Genomic DNA, 16,167 nt, shown 5'->3' with positions numbered 1-16,167 from the left:
AGACAATTTAGGATAGGGATTGTATCTCTCAGGATATTATTATATCTCAAATTATATTTGTTTCCCAAATGCCCAGGACGATGCTGACATACACTAAATAGGTATATGTTGAATGAGTTTATATGGCCTGCCCACCATCAAGTATAAAATTCTCTCTATGCACAGTATATGCTTGTTGACTACAGATTTGAGAGAGAAATTTGGTATTTCAGCTTTCATTTCCCAATGCCTAAAAATCTATCAATGCCTTCTATCTGTTGAATTCTTATATAAGTGTATCCCATTCAATCTGTAATATTTATTGAGGTCTGCAACTATTCCCTTTACCAGGAACTTGGAATTAAAGAATGAAAAGAGATTTTCCTTGCCCTCAGCGTGTTTATAGCCTAGCTCATCGGCAGTTATAAAAATATGCTGTAATAGAGGGATATATAAAGTACAATAGACACGTAGGAAGCTAATTTAATATTTCTGGAGTACACCAAGAATGGCTTCACAGAAACAATGTTTGAATTGAGACTTGATGGATGAGTGAGTACTAAAGTCATAAAAGTTTGAGAGCATTCTAGGTGAAGGAATTGAGGTGTAAGAGAGCTTATAAGATAACTTATTTCTGGTGTTTATGCAGAAAGGATGATGAAGGGGACAGGAGACTGCACAGAAAGGCAATGGCCTGACCAAGCAAACCCTTGCGTGACTAACCGATGGGTCTATTTATCATTGAGCAGACAATGTGGGAGCCATTGAAACATTCTGGAACAGAATGTGAGGTGATCAGATGCATATTTTAGAAGGTGTGGGGAGTGAAGAGGAAGGCTTGCCATCAGAGTCAGAGATACTAACTATAGGAGACAATAGCAAGAGTCTACATTAAAATGATAAGAACACGGGCTGTGACAGTGACGATGAGAGTGGCGAGGAGGGAAAGAAAAGAACTATTCTCAGGAGGTATAAAGGTGAGGGGGACTGTAGAGTTCCCTATATTTATTCAGCTTGGCCAAAGTGTGAGTGAATTTCTCTTGGCAGAATTATCTTCATTGCTGGAATGAATAACTACTCATCACTTCCCTAAAGTAAAACGAAGCAATGGCCTCCTGAGGATCAAAGTTATGTTTAGCCTAAGAACCTAGAGGATAGTATCAAGAAGTTCAGAATCAACACAAAATGGAGAGACCCAGGCTACTTGTCATGACAATCTAGGCAGAGAAATTATCCTGAAAGGCACTGTCAAGACTAGCCTGCAATATAAGAAAACTGGCTGAGTTATGATTGATTTCTTTCCTTTACAAGGAAAGCAAATATGAACAAGACTTTCCTCACAGGTAGGTAGGTTCCATTGTTGCTTTTACACGATATGACTTAAGGAATGACTTCAAAAGCCTTCCCTGTCCCTGTCCTTACTGGTGTCCCAAATTCTCATCATTAGAAGAGCCATGCACTTGGAGTAACAAGTTGTCCGTGTCGGGAGAAAACACTGAAAATATCCCTGCTCTGTTGAGACATGATAGAGGGTCAGGAAAAGTGAACCCAGATCTCATGTGGAATTACAGAAATGTACCAGAGCACGAGAAGCCCTTTTTCTGTATTTCCAATTAGAGCGTGGTTTAATTAGAGGATAGCTAGTCAGACTATGGCTTAATGAGATCTAACTCAGAGTTTCTCAAATGTTAATGTCCTTACAAAGGTCTGAGGATCTTATTAAAATGCAGATTCTGACTCAGTAGTTTTGCGATGAGACCCATCTCAACAAGAGATGTGTTTCTAAAAGCTCCTGGTGACGTTATGTCGCAAACACTGGCTTAAAACAAAACACCAGGAAGTGAGGAGTAAGGTGACCAGAAGTTAACAAATCAGTTACCTCCCAGGTCTCTGAAGGAGATGAGACACAGGGCGGGTAGTTTGGACTGTGGTAGGGATAACGTGGGTAGAAGGATGTATTGCCTTCATACTTCCTTCACATAAAGAATGCCTCTGAATGCCATTCATTTATACGGCAAAGAGAAACTGGTTCCTTTGAGTGTTGCTTTATTGAGAGTAGGGTATAAAGGCACAGATATCCTCGCTATGCATGACTAGTTTATAAACAAAATGCCTCAAGGTGACTTAAAAAAATCTATAGCCAGATTCACAAATCCATATACTGTAAGAAAATAAAAATGAAAAGAAACTATTTACAAAAGTAAGACAGAGAACTGGGGGTGATTTAATAGAATCCCCACCTCAAATATACCTCATTCTACGCCACTTGCTTGCATATTTTCAGCTGAACTCACTTTTATTTTTTTGGACAATTGAAATAATTGCTCACATTTTCCACTTCATATAGACACATCCTGATTGTAATTAGAAGAAATGCATCTGGTTGAATATAATCCAAAGCATAAAGCTGAAGTGAAGACATTAGCTATAGGCGACAGAACACTTTAAGGCACAATTAAAAGATTAGCTCTGGCTATGTTTGTCATTGTCCCTTCTTGCATAAAGAACACTGGTTTATTTATTTATTTTTCTTTCTTTTTTTGCGGTACACGGGTCTCTCACTGTCGTGGCCTCTCCCGTTGCGGAGCACAGGCTCTGGACGTGCAGGCTCAGCAGCCATGGCTCACGGGCCCAGCCACTCCACGGCACGTGGGATCTTCCCAGACCGGGGCACGAACCCTCACCCCCTGCATCGGCAGGCGGACCCTCAACCACTGCGCCACCAGGGGAGCCCGATACTGGTTTATTTTTAATGAAAGATAAAATTTTACTAAATGTTGACACTTTGGACGGCCACAGTGCTAACAAATGGAAATTTCACCTGGCCTGAATTCCGCCTATAAAAAACTCTTTTTCATTAAGTATAACAGTCACTTTATCAGCTTATTTAGTTATTTTATATTTAAAATAGATTAAAAATATGTGACCACATCAAATTACCTGGCTTTGAAAATTAAGCCCTTGGGGCTTCCCTGGTGGCGCAGTGGTTGAGTCCACCTGCCGATGCAGGGGACACGGGTTCGTGCCCCGGTCCGGGAGGATCCCCCATGCCACGGAGCGGCTGGGCCCGTGAGCCATGGCCGCTGAGCCTGCGCGTCCGGAGCCTGTGCTCTGCAATGGGAGAGTCCACAACAGTGAGAGGCCCGCGTACCGCAAAAAAAAAAAAAGAAGAAAGAAAGAAAATTAAGCCCTTGGCTGCTCCTGCCATATAGCCATTCTCTGAACTTGCTCCGCAGACAGACAGGCGTAGTATAAAAAGAGGATTAAAACTGTTTTCTGTATCCTCAAGTTTATCAGGGATAACACAGAAATCTCCATCATTCATACAGCCTAGAGAATTCTAAAGCATTAACAGTTTATCTGACTTACATGTTATAAAAGCTAGAAAGTATATATATTTTAAACCAATCACCCAATCCAATCATAATGCAAAAAGTTTTATTGCAAGTTTGATTGGTGCAGTCCCTGCTAAATGAATAATATAAGGGCATGCACCTGGAAAAGCTGGTGTCCAATAAACTTAACAATAAAATCTTATCCAAAGAGGTTAAAAAAGGTATTTGGGGAAACATGCTGCTTTGCAAGAAAGGTACTATCTTTGTTGTGTAAATATCTTCGTTTTCTTTTTTTCTTTCTTTCTTTCTTTTTTTTTTTTTTTGCATTTGTCAGGATGAACAACATAAGCCATTGGCTTTTGCAAGAAAAAAGTTGTTAACAGCTGCTTTAGTCATATAGAAATAAATAAAACTTAGATTACAATGTTCCTGGAGTTATTTCACCATCACTTATCCTTTGTCCAGAAGAACTACTTTTAAGCATTGAGTTCAAACAGGGCTCGCGTTGCTGGCCTTAGGAAAACTCAAGTAGGAAAGGTTGCCGTTCAGTAACTTGCAATGCTTCCCCATTTTCCCCTCCTCTTTACTGTCCTTCTAGCCCTCAGTGTATGTCTGGGGTAGGGGATCTATTTTTCTTTATTTCTTATGCAAAGTCAAAGGTTTGTTATGGGAAAGGAAAAGTGATTTCTGACATCCATATAATAAGCTAGTTAACAGAATGCATTTCCTAAAACCAAATGAATACTTGACAGATCTGTATTTTCTTCAAGTGTCATTATGCATATCGCAGGACAATAGATTGTAATTCATGTTTTATGTCTTTATCATTAAACTGATATTGCTAGAAACACTATATTTTTTAAGGAAGTGTCTTCCAAAGCCTGGTTTGAACAAGTTTTCACTACAAACACAAAGGTCAATATACAAGATGAAAATAAATTACCATCCTCTGTAAAATATACAAAATGTGAAAACAGAAAAATAAAATTAGACAAGATGACTCTCTCTCTTTCTCTCTCTGTTTCTGTCTCTATCTTATCTCTTTGCTTCCCTCCCTCCCTCCATTCTATATGAAATCCTTAGAGTATCAAAAAGATGAAAAGCAAAAGGACAGCCAAATGAATACAACAATAGTCAAAAGAAAGTTGAATTTTAGATGAAATAACCACTGAGGGAATTGACTGGTGGTAGAAATGGCTTTGGGTGACTGGACTTCAGGTAGGTTCTGGATTCTAAGAGCATGGTGAGAAATCCTGTTGCCTTAGAATCACTTGCCAGCTTATTTGAGATGTAGATGCCTGAGCCCAGCCACAGACCTCTGAATAAGGCTTGGAAGTTGGGCATTTATCAGCGTTTTAAACAAGCCCCTCTGATATTCTTATATATATCATAGTTTGAAAAACTCTACATGATTGGATCCTAGAATCAACTGGACTTGTGTGCCTGACAGTGACAGTGTCTAAGGTTAATGATCTTTTCCTTGCATTGTATAGATGTGCAAAAATGTCATGTTGCTTTACAAAATACTTCTTCAAGTTAGCTGTCCCTGAAAGAACAAGAAAGGTACAACTCAGCACTCACCCAAGGGTTCTCAATTTCTTGACTTTATCCCCATTGTTTTGTGGTATTCCTTAAGTCAGATATCAAGTATCAATGCCCTAAAAATCCAACACAAAATATGGTGACAAACGAAGTTAAGTTTGGTAACCTACTGAAGTAAGGGAGAACACTACCTTCTTGAGCCTTGGTAGCATCTCAAGAAGGCAAATGTCAGGACAGGGTATTTATAGGGTTTGGAATCTGGGTTTAAGTGGGTCTTAGGGTGGGTAGTTCATGGTGGAGAACTGAATGGACCTGGGCAACATTTGTGACATAATAGTTTATGATGAACTTAAGCGGCGGGGGGGGGGGGGGGGGGGGGTGTCTTGAAGTGAATCTTGATAAGTTAACTGAAATTTGGTAAGTGAGTTGTTTGCCCAGGTGAGCAATCTATTGTCCTGATAGGAGAGCGAAGTATTTGCCCAGACAAGTTGGTTTGCAGGAATTTTCCTAAAGCAAACAGCACAGTTCTTTCTTGATTTATAATCTTATCTTCTTGGGTCTCACTAACAATTACTAGGCTCTGTAGACAGAGGCCATCTTATTTCTCAAACCAAAGAGAAGCAAAGAGGGCTTTCCTGAGATTTCTTCATTCTAAATTCTTGGAGAACTTCATTTCACAAATGTTAATATGCAGTAAAAGATGGAAAGTGCCAAGGACAGATACTGGTATTGTCCCCCTGACACACACACACACACACACACACACACACACACACTGCCCACGACAGACATTAATAAGCAGTCACAACATTCCTTCCTACTCATCCTGAACCCTGCCTCATGATGTTTTCCAAAGTAGCATTTAGGCAATCATTTTCAATTCACCAGAGTAGTCACTCAAACTGCAACCAAAGGGACTGTGCTAAGTATTTGGGGAATATAAACGTGAATCAGGCATGCATTGTGTTCTCAAGGAGTTTAGAGTTAAGAATGCATAGGGAGTACCCAGGGAACATTGCTAAGGGGTTGGTTAGGGCAAAGCATACATGAAGGTGAGTCGTATGTAAGTCCACATGGACAGCTGTTGGCCATTACTAGTGAACTTTAAGGTGAGAACAGTGTGTGTGACACTTACGTGATAGGGAATGGGGAATAAGTGAATTAGGAAAAGTTGCAAATGAAAGAATCACCACTATACTTTGAGATTATTTAACTGGAAGTAGACAAGAGATTCCATAAATGCAAAGAACATGCAGGATGCAACTGAAGAAATTTTGGAAGAACATAATTTAAGAATAGATTAGGTCAGTTATAGGTAGATGGAAAGGAAGGGGTGAGCAGGAAAAAACATTACAGACATGGGATTGACAAGTTTTGACCACAGTGGTTTGTTGTAGGGAAGCAATTAGAGGAGAAGAAAGAAATAATTTTTAAAAATATAAATTTTTCATTTTTAACAACAAAATTTAAACAACAAAAATTGTTAAATTTTGAACAACAACAAAAAGAAAATTTCAATCAAATTCAGTACTCATGAGGAGAAAGAGTATGAGAGAGATTTGATTGTTGTAGGGCTTCTCTTATTTCTGTCTAATTTCTCTTCCTTTGGGAGGTTATCTGTTCTCCTCTCCTGTGACTTTTGTGAAATACAACACTCCAGACCCTGTCCCTCTCGACCACAAGATTGCCATGTAGCTCACACTTGGCCAATGATTGGCACTCTATTGGGAATTTGATTCTTCAGGTGAGATACTCAGGAATGAAGGGTGGTAGGAGCTGAGTATCCAGATGGCACTGTCCTAGAGAGACGTTTTGTGTGTTAATACCATTGAGTTTGTTAAGATACTCTAGTTCTTATCCTTCTGGAAATCTGGTTGTTCAGTTCTTCCTTTGAGCCTGTAAACTATTCACTGAGAGCCAAAATCAACATCATTCCCTGGCAATACTTCGATCCAGCAAATATTGCCTAGCTACTTGCTCCAGGATATACAAGTTCCTGGAAGATAAGATTGTGAACCAGTGAAAATCCAGACTAGCAGCTTGTTCATCAAGACTTATTTCTAGGCCCTTACCTCACTGTGTTCACTTAATCTAAAACTACTATATGATATATTCTGCCCAAATAATTCCCTGCTTTGCTGTCTTGCTCTTCAATCACTATATCCAGGCCCCCAAACCCTATAAATATTGACCTTCTTTAGTGCAGTAAGTCTAACATACTTAGCTTTGCTTAATCAACCAGTTTTTCTGGTGGTCTTTTGGGGAGCCGAAAGTCAACACTACTAAACAATCAATAAATCCTTTCTCATTTCCTGGATAAATTAGATACAGTTAAATTCTGTTGCCTGAAAGTAAAAATTGCCAATTGTATGATGCATTATGATAAATGCTCATGGAACACCATTTTGTGTGTAATTTGTCCCATAAAATTAGACTGCAAATTTCTGGAGGGCAAAAAAAATGTCATATTGGGGGCTAATGTTAAATAATGTAGAATATGAAGAAATAGACAAACTTACCACTTTGTGCCATCTCTTGTCTCTCAGTTACTAGCATATTGCCTTAATAAAAGTATATCTCCGATATTTGTTGTTTGACAATAGCTGTTGTGCTATTTACAATAGGTCTGTAACTTTTAGGTAAAATCCGGCAGTAGACATTGTTGGAGTGTCACCCATTTCCTCTTGAATTCTCTTTACATTTCAGCAGGAGGCAGCCTATGATTCCTAAATAACACCATTAGCATTTTAGTGCAGGGCTGCCCTTGGGAATTTGTTGCAGAGGCAATTCTTCACTAATAACTGATGAGCATGGAGGGATAATTGGCCAGGGTAATTCCGAGTTTCTCAGGGGGTTAACTTTTAGTCATCCAATGTGGTAACTGGCTTAATAATTCACCCTTTATTGGTTGCCTTCCCTCTGTGTCCTCTCCATCCCCCACTTGTACGGGGAAAGTTATACACAAAAATGATGTTCCTCAAACATGCCCAATAACTGCCATAATTTGGTTAAAACTTTTTGTTTGCAGGTAATAGAAATTGATTTTGCCTGAAGTGTCTAAATAAGAAGGAATTACTGGTAGGTTACTGGGTTTGACTCCTCACATTGCCAGCAGAAGTACCTGTTAATCAAGCACGGCTAAGATTGTACGTAATCCTTACCTCAGGGTCTGCTTATGGAGAGAACACAACTGAGACACAGACTTCTTAGGAAAGCATGTTATCTTCATCCTTTTATGGTAAAACAGTTCCTAGAATTGCACCAGGGGCAAATTTTGGGGAAGAGTCAGTGAGAACATTGACTCCGTGGCAAGGTGGTGTCTAGTTTGTCTTTGTCTATTGAGTGCCTAGTACAGCGCATATCACAGAGAAGGTAATCAGTAAACATCTGCTGAGTGAATCCCCACGGTCTACATAGCCTGGTTGCAGGGTCTGATAATTGCAGGGATCTGACAATCACAGCAGACTAGAGTTGAACCAGACTGAAGATGAAAGAGGCATTTGTTCAACAAGTGTTTTAGCCAGCCACGTAACCAGGACTGATGATGCTCAGACAACATGGTGGCTGGACCAGTTGTCCATGGCTGTTGTCCATTCTAAAGCTTGTTTTGTCTGTTCTGCTTGGTTCATGCCCATGTTCTCCTACTTGTTAAATATTTTCGTATTATCCCTGTTCATAACCATTTTTTTCAAACTCTATTTCAGATGTGCTTGAATCTTGCTCTTCAGATCTGAAGAGAATGTTCTTATATTCTTCCATGTTCCTTATCTTAATGTCTCTTCTCACCAGCTCTTTAGCATTTCAGAGAAAGACAGTGTCTTGGCCAAAGTCGTCGCTCATTTCTAAAGCACGTATACTTGATCATGCGTCCATGCAAGTATTTATTTTCCCTCTCAGGAATTATTTTTCTTATCATCACTGATTGCATTGGTCTGGTGCCAGTCTACTCCATGCCCTATTAGATAGCATTAAATATTAGCTCTGTTTGATACTGTAGAACATTACTTATGATAACCTGGACAGTTTTAAGTCAGCACTTAAAGCCAATCAATCAGAAAATAATATTTTAGTACCTAATATAGGTAAAGCACTATAAAAATGGCCAAGTGAATCTACAAGAATTTCAACAATGATCTCTGCCTTCTAAATATATAAGATTCCAATCCAGGTTTGAACACAATATTTTTACAGTCCCATGCAAGTGATTTAACCCTTGTTCCTCATTTACTCCTGTGTAAAATGAGGATAATAACTACTGTGCAGGTTAGATGTAAATTTTTAAATACATAAATGCTCCTTAACACGTAATAGGCAGTCAAAAATGGCAACTGTGATAATCACCAGTCTAATTGCAAAGTTGAAAAGTCAAACACATTCACCTGATAGGTGAAATATCACCTGATAGGTATCAAAAGGCAGGGTAATTTTTCACATGTGCAGAATCTAAGTACTCTGATTTCAGGAGAGGTAGCCATTCTGGGTTGGAGAAACCTGGGGAAGCGTTTTGGAGTAAGTGGAATTAGAATTGAGTGTTGAAGAAGGGGTAGACGTTGAGCAAACACGCTCACTGTCTTAAGAGGAGAAGTGCAAGGTACACTAGGGTGTCTGGGACAGGTGCCCTAACCACACTGCATTAGGCTTCCAGGCTCGGGGGCAGGGGTCAAGTGTAAAAAGAGAATCTGACTCTTGTCCTTCACCATGAAGAGATCAGATTGAGGAAGTTATAATTTGGCTGTAATCAGTGTAATGAAGATAAAAAGCAGGACTGTATTGGGCTGAATTTTGAGAAGAAATAGGCAGGGTGGAGGCAGAAGCTGGGAACTTTGCTGATGAGGGCATAGCTCATTCAAAGATGAGATGGGAATGCTCACCATCTACTTTCTGAGAATCAAGATTTCTCTCTTTGTACTCATTCTCTCTGGGGTAAGCATATTTAGGGTGGTCAAAAAGAATGATAAAAATCACTTGCTTCCTTATTTTTTAATTTATTTTAAAACAAGACATGATATCATAACTATTATACAAACAAAGAATTACTTTCCAACTCTTTTGCCCATTTCACGCTGGAGTTTCATTTTTTCCTACCTTGATTGTGCTTATTTATAAAATGGTATTGTGTTATTCTTTCAAGTAATAGAGAAAATGAGATATTTTCTATTTTTCATTTAAATTGGCCATATTTTAATTTTTTTATTATTATTTTTAATATCTATTTTACTTGTTTATTTATTTAGGACTTAGTTGCAGCAGGCGCACTCCTTAGTTGCAGCTCGCCGGCTCCTTAGTTGTGGCATGCAAACTCTTAGTTGTGGCATGCATTTGGGATCCAGTTCCCTGACCAGAGATTGAACTCGGGCCCAGTGCATTGGAAGCTCGGGGTCTTAACCACTGCGCCACCAGGGAAGTCCCAAAATTGGCCATATTTTTAGGAAAAATACTCATAGAGTCTACTCCTTAAAAGAAAATTTTAGAAAAGAGAGTAATGGAAAAAAGGAAATATGTTCTAGAGTTCTTCTTAAAATCGTCATGTGCTATGCAGAGATGAAGGTGTTAACTTCAGTCCTCAGGTCCATTTTTATGTTACCAGGCAAAACCACTGAATTATAGGTACGAGAGCCATTATCTCCCAGAAGCACCTTGAAAAAAGAGATGTCATTGCAACTCCACATTACATAAATTCCCCATGTTCAGTAGTCCTTTGTTCTTATGAAGAAAATGTCTTATCCCTCCCTCCATTCACCTCTTCTAAAAAAGAAAAGAATCTCAAAGAAATTCAAATTTTTACTAACCAGAATTGATTTTATTTCTATTTGGTATTCCTCAGAACATTGTGTGTGTGAGTGTGTGTGAGTGTGTGTGAGTGTGTGTGTGTGTGTGTGTGTGTGTGTGTGATATAATGGATGAAAAAACTCAGGAGAGCCAGCTTGCTTGCCAAATGTTTACCATAAAAATTATTTTCCTATATATTGACTTCTCTCTCCATTTCTTATACCAAGTATATGCTTATTTAAGAAAAAAAACCAGCCTAATAAGCCTAGTTTAATCAACCTAACCCTAACCCGAACCCTAACCTCTGAGGCAATACTTGGACAATGCTTGAGAAAGTATTTAACTGGGATGTTGAAAGGCTCAGGAGGGGGAAATCCCTGGTGGTCCAGTGGTTGGGACTCTGTGCTTTCACTGCCTTGGACAGGGGTTCAGTCCCTGGTCAGGGAACTAAGATCCCCCAAGCCCTTGCGGCCAAAAAAAAAGAAAAAGAAAGGCTCAGGCCCAGGAGGTTTTTCGCTTCTGCAGATGAGCTGCACTAGAGGGGCATCCTGCAGAGGCTTTATTTTCTTTTTTAAAAACCTGCTCTACGTACTTTCAACTAGTTCTACACTAACGAGAATGTGCGGCCTGGCATTTGCAGCAAAGTTTCTAACCAAAATCTGTTCAGTTTTGATATCAATGCTGAGCTTTCTCCCTTATAATTTATGAGATAGAGTTAATGGATTGTATAGAACAATGATTTGAGCAATAGAAAGTAAAATGAGAATTCTTTTTTCTCTAAGTTTGACATCAGGTGACTTTCTCTCTCTTCACCCAAACAAGTGTATCCACCCCTTCCCACCCCCAAGCACACAACCTCTTCAACGAAACAGAAACAAATATTGAGGGACTTCCCTAGCGGTGCAGTGGTTAAGAATCCGCCTGCCAATGCAGGGGACACGGGTTTGAGCCCTGGTTCTGGGAAGATCCCACATGCTGCGGAGCAACCAAGCCCGTGAGCCACAACTACTGAGCCTGCGCTCTAGAGCCCATGATCCACAACTACTGAGCCCGCACGCCTAGAGCAGGTGCTCCACAACAGGAGAAGCCACCACAATGAGAAGCCCGCACACAGCAACGCAACTAGAGAAAGACTGCGTGTAGCAAAGAAGACCCAACGCAGGCAAAACTTAATTATTTATTTTTTAAAAAGAAACAAATAAATTGATTAAAAATAAAGAGACAAAAAGGTAAAATTATATGTTCACATTAGTGCCCCCAACAAAAGTGTTATTGAGTGACAATAAGTTTTTATTTTTATTTTACTTATTTACATTTTCCTGTTATGGAGAGGTATACAATTCACCATGTGTACACACAGCAGTAATGTACAAAGTGAAATATTACTAAATATCTAAAATTCAGGGTTTTTTTAGACACAAATCTTGTATGAATGGCATATACCTTATCTCACATTTTAATTTAGATATAAAATTATTTAGTTTGAGAAATTCTGAGACAAGTTTCCCTAGACTCAGAATTTTAGAGCTAGAAGTGATCATTAATATTATTTAGCCTAACTCTCTGTATCAGAACAAAGAGCTACAGAGATAACTAGCACTTGGTTCTCATTAAGAATAGAGACAAAACTATAGTCCGTATCTTTAGTAAATTATAAAGTGATCATTCTTTCCTTTTAATCTCTATCAAAAGAATATCCTCTTATAACACGAACTTTCCTCATAAAACACAGTATTATAAAATCTTAAATATTAACACTGACGGGCTTTGACCAATTGGCATGGTCACCCTTGCCTATGTGCCACTCTGGTGCTTACTGCCTGAACATTAGCTCTGCTTGGTGACCATACATGAAGATTTCTTCATGTTTCCTGACATGCCATTGACCTATTAATACAGCTAGGAATTATGCTTCTCTTAGTTACAATGTCGATTATGCCAGGTCTCCAGTGGGGTCAGCTGTGACCTCAAATGCCTTTCTGGCTTAGACAAGTCAGTCTAGCTCTCTCTGGATCTTTTCTTTTCTCTTACCTAATTGACATGAGCTGCGTCCCATTACTTCATCCTATTTAGACCCACAGGCTATTTCAGCTTATAAAGGTCATGTCTTATTTTAGCTAGTTTTGGCTAATTCACGGCCATCAGAAAATGAATTGGAGAGCAGATTCACCGAAGACAGTATCTATACCATGACCAACATCCAACTGATTCAGTCAAATGGGTGAAAAATCAGTCCAGGCAGTCGTTTGGCTTTTTTGAATTAAGCAACTATTAATTTATTGTGTCACTTTTCAATAATTGTGCTGGATTGTTAATAAAATAGTTAATATTGTTTAAAGGTCTAACACAGGTGGAATGCCACTAGAATTTTGACTGCTAGGATCGGAAATACCCACTAGTAAAACTCTCTGGGAATGACCCCTAGCACTTTTACAGTCACCTGCTGATAATTTGATTTAAATCACATTTCCTCAATCTGTTGGCGAGTACAGTATGCTATTTAGGACAGGGTGAAGGGATGGATTTTGGTGAGACATATTGTGTCTACTCCCTCCTTCGGCCTAGCAAGTTTGTCAACGTAAGAGAAAAAGTATTTTTATAGCTTTTAGAACTTGGTGTTGGAAAGCTTTTCTTAATTGGGTTTAATAATTTTTAATAGAAGCTACATGGTTGACAGAAAATTGTAGTGACCAACTTGAGCGTGATAGAAAGAAACATTCTTTTAAATAATTAATGGCTGCTAAAAGGTTCCATGCATTATGGAGGGGGGAAGGGAGAAGACCAGATTTAATCAGAGGATTCAGGAAGGAGGTTTGATGAGAGAGATTAATCAAACTAGCGCATGGTCATACAAGGGACAGGATCAGATGATTCATTCACAAAAAATGAGTAAAAGCAAAGGAGACACGGAGAGTGGGGGGAGGGTGACGCGGTGAAGAAAGTCACATATGCGGTGGTAGTCAGACGTCAAACCTCATTAAAGAAGTTGTCCAAAACCTCTCTAATGAGCCGGAAACAATGTGCGACTCACCTGGTTAGAGGCTTTTTTGCACAAATCAAACTCAGGCCAGGTTGCTCAATGGGTCTTCAGAGAAATTACAAACACTGAAGTGAATCCTAGCCAAGGAGAGCTGTGTTAACAGACTCTTCCCAACCACACAACTTTGATTATGGAGACAGAGATGGATGCCTTACCTCTCTGAGGTTAATACTCAGTTGGCTTCACCTATATGTCGCCATTAATAATTGCTACAGAAGATATCAGGGCTAGGGAAACAAAAATAAGAACAACAACAAACAACGCAACACAGTTTGTCTAAAATGTCAGGAGAAAGTAAGGCTGGGGGCCAGATATCCGTGAGCAGGGGAAGGATTTGATGGAAATCTGCGTCTCTCTGCCAGAAGAGTTAGCTGCACTGAGCCACCTTAGCCATCTGTACATGCAGAATGACCTTGGCACAAGTGGGACACATTATTTGTTTCCAGGGAAGAAGGGTGTGTGTGTGTGTTTTTAATCAGGTGTCATGGTCTGGTGCAGAGGTGTCCTCACTTTTCCTGCCAAGAACTCCTGGGCATGTGATGAAAGGTTGTGAAGTGCTTTTGAGTTTTTGATCTCAGTTTGTCTTCCATGTAGGCTTTAAAATGAATGGATTAAAAAATCATCAGACCTCAATCATTTAAAAAATTTTTTTCTTCTTCTTCCAATTATAAGCAGAAGGAATGATCTTCTGCAATCATCCTTTTGATTATGTCGCCCTCTTCAAATAACTTTAAAAGAGCGCTTAGTTTTCACTTTCATCAAAATACAATGTTCTGACTCTCTTCCTTTCTCTGTCCTGTACTTTACTGTTCTGATTTTGCTTGGTACACTGCTCTCTCCTCCTTTCTGCAGCCAGATATAAACTATTTGCCATCCTGCTTCCCTTATTATTTCCCTCCTTGAAGATTTGCTATTGTCCTCACCTAAAACATCACCCCAACCCCTTTCCATGAAACCAGGTCACTTATTTCTGTCCAAATTTGTTTCTGGACAAATATATTTGGACTGTGTTCTGTCTTCTGTTGTGTGTGTACCTGTTCCTGATACTTTAAAAAAATTCACATGCATTTATGTTGTGCCCTTCTCCACCAATAGTTTGTAAGTTTTTTAAGGACAGGAGCCCTGTATTCTTTTTTGTCATTATAGTAGTGCAAGGCTTGTCACTGTCGGTCCCATTTACAACCAGTAAATACCATAATCCTTTGCTCTCCCCTCAAGCTTGGGTACACTTTGTACTAAGATTGATCTTTTCCATTTTCTATTTCTTCAGGTTTCTATCTCAAATCTTAACGTGTTTCAAGTCTTAACAAAAGCACACTGTGGATGGATTCGAGTGATCAGGGCATGCTTTGGAAAACCTAGAGAATGTAAAATAACGAGCAGACTCACAATTCTCTCGTCTTGCATCCACCCAACAGATACCTGACTCTGTGTTTATGTACCATATGTTAGATTCTTACTTATTCACATACTCATCAGTGGCAGGTGTGTCTGTTATTTTATTTATAGTGTAAGTTTCCAGAGGTATCACTTTTCTGTTGATTAATTTACATTGTCTAATTCATAGTATGGTGTTATGTTCCCAGTCTCTCTTAATTACTTATTGATGATGCTTAAACCACCAAACACGGTTTCTTTAACAAATATCACCAAGGCAAGAAGAAAACCAAAAACACATTGTAAATGATGGCATTTTCTACATAAAGCTCACTTAAGTCTTAGTCATGATCTTGTTACTTGCTGTGAGAGCTGGGTCTTCTGGGAAAAAAGCTCTGAGAACCGTGCATTAAGTACACATAGACCTTTAAATGTGAAGAATTTAAGCCCAAACATGTATTTGTGTTTATGGGCAATATCCATTTCTTTTCAGAATGTCTCAAACTGACCCCAGACAACCTTCTTTGTGGGACTAGTATTTGTCATTTAATTGCTCTCCTATCACCCTGTCTCTCAGGGTGTGAGCCTGGCTCTGAGATCATTGTGCTAATTTAAAATATTTGGAGACCAGCAAAAAGACAGACTTGAGAATATATTGGCTATGTCCTATTCCAGGAGGCTTCACATTTTCCCTTGTGCTGAAAATGTCAGATTTTGCCCTTCAACATTTCTCTAAACAACTTTCTCCACTCAAGTCTCAATAGCAAAAAATAACCAATAATTGAGATAGTTAAGGGAGCATGGTGAGAATACTGCTCTGAAGTTTTCTTACAATTCTGGCTAGGAAAAAAACAATGCTGTGCCGATGGGATCCCTGTGGCATGCATGTGAGTTAGGGCATTGTAAGAGAGCCTTGGGAAGTGTGCATGGCGGTGTAAAATGTGGACAAAATAATAAACAAGGATGGCAAATTGATCTGGGCTATTATTTGTATTTTTAATGTGAATGTCATGTAAGGCTGTCTCCCTCAGATTCAGGAGGAGCTTGTTAAAAATGGCCCACGGGCCTGCTGGGTCAGCCTCCTCTGGGGGCGGTATTCAGGGAATCCACCTTCTTAACAAGACA

Source organism: Phocoena phocoena, chromosome 4 (assembly GCF_963924675.1).
Source record: "Phocoena phocoena chromosome 4, mPhoPho1.1, whole genome shotgun sequence".
NCBI classification, from domain to species: Eukaryota; Metazoa; Chordata; class Mammalia; order Artiodactyla; family Phocoenidae; genus Phocoena; species Phocoena phocoena.
This window is presented reverse-complemented; position numbering follows the sequence as displayed.